Raw genomic sequence first — 6,000 nt, 5'->3', positions numbered from 1 at the left:
AAAAAAGAAACACCCCATAAAGGAAATAAATAAGATGCTGGGGGGGAATATAACAAGGGGAAGCTACTTGGATGAGGAAGAAGCAACACGGATGTTGGGCGTGAACAAGAACAGGATGGGGGCGGGGTGGGGCGCGCTGAGTCTCCTCAGCAGAGAGGCAAGAAGACCACTGTGAGGCCCAGAGAAGGTGCGTGAGGTTGGGAGTAGCTAGAGCTTCAGTGGGGGTAGTAGACACTGGCCAGAGCGGGCAGAACCTCGCAGAGGGTGGGAAGAAGTCTGGGCATGATTGTCAGTGCAGTGGAAGCCATCAAAGATTTGGGAAGTGGGGTTCTGAGTCCTCCCACTCCTCCAGCCATACCCTTCGCTGCTCTACAGTCTCCCGCTGACTCCCTCTCCTCTACCCATCTCTAAATGTTGCTGTTCCTCAAGGCTCTGTCCTAACTCTCCTCCTTCCACTCTCTCTTCTCCCTCCATCACCTCACCCACTCCCACAATTCAAAACAGCATTCATATGTGGGGTGGTGGCTCCACCTGGACCTCTCCTTCTGGCTCCAGATCCACATATCAAACAGCCTACTTGCTGTCCGCTTTGGATTCCTCAGACGTCTCAAACGGAACATCTCAGCCCCGCACTCTTGCTATCACCGCAGCCCATTCACCTTCCTTCCCAAACCCATCTCTCCTCTAAATCTTCCCCATCTCAGCAAATGGCACCACTTGCGGTGACTCCAAAGAAATTTAAAGGATCCGATCTAGCTGCCTGGCCTGCTCCCCAGCCCCTCCCCTCCCCAGCCCCACACCTCCCGCGAAGCAGAACCACAGCCCTCTGCTGCCCTCTGCTGGGGCCTTGCTGTCACAGCCCGGGAGTTCAGCAGCGGGGACCAGGGCTCTCTTTCTTCCCCAACTTTTTCAGAGTTCCCTTTTGGTCCAGAAAGGTGCAAAATGAAAAGAAGGCCCCCGGGAATCAGCTATGATTCCTTCCTGTGACTTACCTTATACCCAAGCTACCAACAAATTTGTTGATTCTACTTTCAGAATGTGTCTCAGAGTTGCACATTTATCCCCAGCTGCACTGCCCCTCTGTGGCCTACCACCATCCCTAGTCCAGATCACTGCAAGGACCCCCTAACTGACCTCCTCCCTGCAGCTTTTGTTCTCCTCCCACCCAGCTCCACCTAAGAGCCAGAGTGATGATGTTAGGCTCTGGGAAATGGGAGCATGGCATCTCCCTACTCCAAATCCGTTCTCATCATCCCTTTGTACTCAGGACAAAACCAAGCTTTCCTAACAAAATCTGGCCTATCTTTCCAACCCCATCTCACCTCTTTCTGTCCTGTGTCTACGGTGCTCACCACACTGGTCTTTTTTTAGTGCCTTCAAACACACCAGGCTGTTTTCTGCCTGCCAACAGTTGGATACGTAGCTTCCTTTACCTGGACTGCTCCTGCCTCCACCTCCATGAAGCTGATCACTTCTCATTCTTCAAATGTCAGCTCTTAGCAAGGTTCTCTCTGTCCACCTTGTCCAAAGCATGTCCACTTCTAGGGCTCTCCGATACCAAAACATATTTTCAAACTTCAATCAATAAAGAAGTTGGATATAAGAGAAGAAATTAATGGAACCAAAGAAAAATCAAAAATAGACTGTAATGCACAAGGGAATTTAGTATGCTATAAAGGTGTTGAGGTGAGATTTCAAATCACTGGGGAAAAGAGAGACGAGTAAATAAATGGTGACCTTGTAATGGTCAATATCTACTGAGGTAAGAGCAAAGCCGGGGCCCTGTCACACTCTTTATGCCCAAGTCGATTTCAGATAGATCAAATATTTAATGAAAAAATAAATCATAAAATATCTAAAAATGTGGATTAATTTAGCACTAATCTAAGAAAGAGGCTTTTCTGAGAAGGCTTTAAGTCCAAAAGCTATAAAGGGAAAAGTTGATAAATTCATCTAAGTAACAATGTAACTCTGATATAGAAAAAGAAAGGAAAAAAAAAAACACCTAAAACTTAAATCAAAAGACTAAGTTCCGGGTGCCTGGGTGGCTCAGTTGGTTAAGCGACTGCCTTTGGCTCAGGTCATGATCCTGGAGTCTCCGGATAGAGTCCCCCATCGGGCTCTCTGCTCGGCAGGGAGTCTGCTTCTCCCTCTGACCCTCCCCCGTCTCATATGCTCTCTCTCTCTCATTCTCTCTCTCATAAATAAATAAAATCTTTAAAAAAAAAAAAGACTAAGTTCCAAAACAGGGAAAATATATTTAAAACAGACTTCCCAAGGAGCTCTTTTCCTTAACTTAAGTAGAATTGATACAAATGAATATTCAAGAAAAAAAGAGCTCAATAGAAAATTGTGCGAGGGATAGAAATAGTTTATAGAAAAACAAATTCAAAAGATGATAAACATAAGGTAAGATGCACTACTTCGTGTATAATTTTCTAAACGCAAATCAAAATAGTAAGAAAACATTTTTTTCTTTATTCGTCAGACTGGTACAAGGCTTCTCTGATGCTGGCAGGACTGTGAGGGGAATGAATCCTCTTGCCCACTTGTGATGGGAGAGGCCACAAACCAGTGCCTTACTGCAGGTTAATGTGATAAATTCCAAAGTTTTGAAGGCACATATCCTTTCACATAGCAAAGAATTTACATGTGGTTATACGTGCAAAAATGCAGCCATATATATGTACAAGAATCTTCTTGGCAGAATTTTTATAAAAGTAACACCCAAAGTGTCTATTAAAAGTAAGTAAATTAGGGTGCCTGGGTGGCTCAGTTGGTTAAGCGACTGCCTTCGGCTCAGGTCATGATCCTGGAGTCCCGGGATCGAGTCCCACATCGGGCTCCCTGCTCAGTGGGGAGTCTGTTTCTCCCTCTCCCGCTCCCCCTCTTGTGCTCTCTCTCTCTCAAATAAATAAAATCTTTAAAAAAAAAAAAGTAAGTAAATTATATGTCCTGCACATGACACAATACTGTGCAGTGATTAAAGAGAATAAAGGAGACCTGGATGTGCTGATGGGGGAAGAGTTTTAAGACATATTAAGAGAAAAAAAGCATAATGTTGAGGAAAATGATCCCTCTTGTATAAATTATAGCATTGATGTGTATGTGAGTAAATGCATTTTTTTTTTTTTTCTGGAAGGAACCACAGGAAACTATGCTTTTTACCTTTGGGGAGAGAAAATGGGATATGAAGGGAAGGAGTGAGATTCTCCCTTCTCATTTTGTATCTTTCTGGAGTAAAACGGAAGATCTTGAAACTTTTTACTTGAATTTACATATCAACAGTTTTCTAAAATTTGGCACTAAATCATTCATTATCATGTTATGACTTCTCAGCTCTGGATGCACGTTTCAAAATACGCTCTGTGCTAAACATAAAGGTATGCATTTCTCCTTTAAACGGAGTAAGATGTGAACTTTCTCAGTCGAAGGCACTGGAAGGACGTTGCTGGAGGAAGAGGCTTTCCTGCTGTTTTCTGGGGCAGATGTGTGCATATGAGGATGCGTGCTGAAGCCTACCCCAGCTGTGGGCCCAGAGCACCATCCCTCCGTAACCCTGCAGTCTCAGCCCACTGATAACCTTTCCACAGCCTCTCCACAAGCACTAAGCTCCATGCACTCCACATGTTCTAAAGGCCTCCTGCCCACTCCTGGGCCCCAGACCACCCAGACCACCCAGACCACCAGGTACTGATGGGCTACATCCCCTCCTGCCATCTAGAAGGTGGCCTACTGCTCGTTCAGTGACTCCAGACTAGCCCCAGCCTGGCCAAACCAGCCAACTTCTCTACTATCAGATGTCTGAACCACACTGCTATGGACTGAATAGTGTCCCCCAAAATTCATATATTAAACCCTAGCCTCCCACAGAATAATATTTGGAGATGGGGCATTTGGGAGATGATTACATTTAGAAGAGGTCTTGAGGGTGGGGCTGTCATGATGGGATTAGCGCCTTATAAGAAGAAACTCCAGAGAACACTGTCTCTGTCTCTCCCTCCCCTCCCCGCCTCGCCCCTCTCTTTGCTCATTGTGAGGAGGCAGCCAAAACCCAGCAGGCTGAAAACCAGGAAGAAAGCCCTCACTAGAGAACCTAATCAACTGGCACTTCGATCTTGGACTTTCAGCCTCCAGAACGGTGAGAAATAAATGCCTATCATTTAAGCCACCAAGTCTATGGTATTTTGCTATGGCAGCTTGAGCTAACGCCATACCTTCCCTAATGAAACCTGAATCCCTTCCAAGTTTGTCCCTTGGGTACACTCCCTCAGCTCCGGGGTCCCAGATAGTGTCCTTACACCCTGTAGTTACTCTTTTATCACAGTTAATAATTCTTGATACTAAACTGCCCCCATTTTACCTGCTGTGTGGTTTCTGTCTCCCGGTGGGACTTAAACTGCTTCACCAATATTTTTTGTCTTAATACCTTTCTTTCTTTCATAGCACATATTCTAATTTGCAATTATTTTATTTCTTGTCTTTATTTACTTATTGCTTATGTCTCCTGATAAACTGTACACTCCATGATGACAAGGACCCTGTCTCTCTTCCATATCTCTTCACTCTGTGCATAGTGGGTGCTCAGTAAAGCCCTGTTGACTGAGTGGAAATCAGGAAACTGTAGTGATTAAGAGTTTGGATTCTAGAGCCATGCTCTGTAGGTTAAAATCCTGACTCAGTCTCTTGATAACTGTGTGACCTTGGCCAGGGTACTTGCCTGTGCCTCAGTTTCCCCAACTATAAAATGGGGTGATAATCATACATACCTCAGAGGATTTTTGTGAGGATTTAATTAGTTCATACACATGACGCTCTTGGGAGAGTTCCTGACACACCGTAAATGCTATGTAAACAATGTTATATGGAGAAAGGCCGGGGGAATGAAGACAGTTTCAGGACTGTTGGAAAGACCATCGTCTTCAAATATCTGAAGGACTGTCATGGACAAGACCCTGTTAGACAAAACTGCAACAGAAGTGGAAACTATAGGAAAGAAGGTTGGGCTCATTATAATGCATTTGAAATGGTTTGAGCCATCCCAGAGAGACCCATTATTCCCAAGCAGCCCTGCATTGTCTGCGTTTTAAAACTGAAAGTCCCACGGTGGATCTCAGGCAAACTAGCTGTCCCCCAGTGAGGCCTCCTTCCTGAAGTAGCCAGTGCCTCTCTGTGACGGGTTTGAGCAGAAGCCAAAGAACCGTGGTTCCGGGATGCTAGAGAAATTATTCCTGCATGAAGAAGGAGCTGGAGCTAGAACTTTAATCCAGATGAAAAAGCAGACTTTAGCAGAAGTACCATGCACCTGGAGACTGAAAGCTCAGGTTCAAACTCTGGCTCTGCCACTTACTAGCTGTGTGATCTTGGATTACTTAATGTTCTAAGCCTTAGCTCCTTGATCTATAAAATAGGGACACTCATTCCCAGCTTGTGAGGCTGCTGTCTGGTCATACAGAATGTATGCAAAGTGACTTGCACAGGGCCTGGCATAGTGTAAGTATTCAAGAAAGTAAAACTTTTCTTGTGGAGTTTCGACTCTAGGCCTCTCTAATCCCAGACTCCCTAAATAGTGGTTCTCAAAGTGTGGTCGCTGGGCCAAGGGCATCAGCACCGCCTAGGAACTCATTAGAAACGCAAATTCCCCAACCCAACATAACACCTACTGAATCAGAAACTGGGGTGGGGCCCAGAAATCTGAGTTTCAACTAGCTCTCTGGGTGATGCTTGTTACACTGAAAAGTTTAAAAAGCACCGCTCCCAAGGACAGTCCTATCTCTGAAATACAACAATGGAAAATCTCTCCAAAACTTGAAATGCTCTCCCTTTATTCCTCTGTGAAATTAAGTTATTTTATTTTTTTAAGTTTTTTTTTTAATTTGACAAAGAGAGAGAGACAGCGAGAGCAGGAACACAAGCGGGGGGAGTGAGAGAGGGAGAAGCAGGCTTCCCAGAGAGCAGGGAGCCCGATGAGGGGCTCGATCCCAGGACCCTGGGATCATG

The sequence above is a fragment of the Mirounga leonina genome, unplaced genomic scaffold, assembly GCF_011800145.1.
Source record: "Mirounga leonina isolate KUSES-001 unplaced genomic scaffold, KU_Mleo_1.0 Mir_92, whole genome shotgun sequence".
Taxonomy (NCBI): Eukaryota; Metazoa; Chordata; class Mammalia; order Carnivora; family Phocidae; genus Mirounga; species Mirounga leonina.
Note: the sequence above shows the minus strand (reverse complement) of the source record.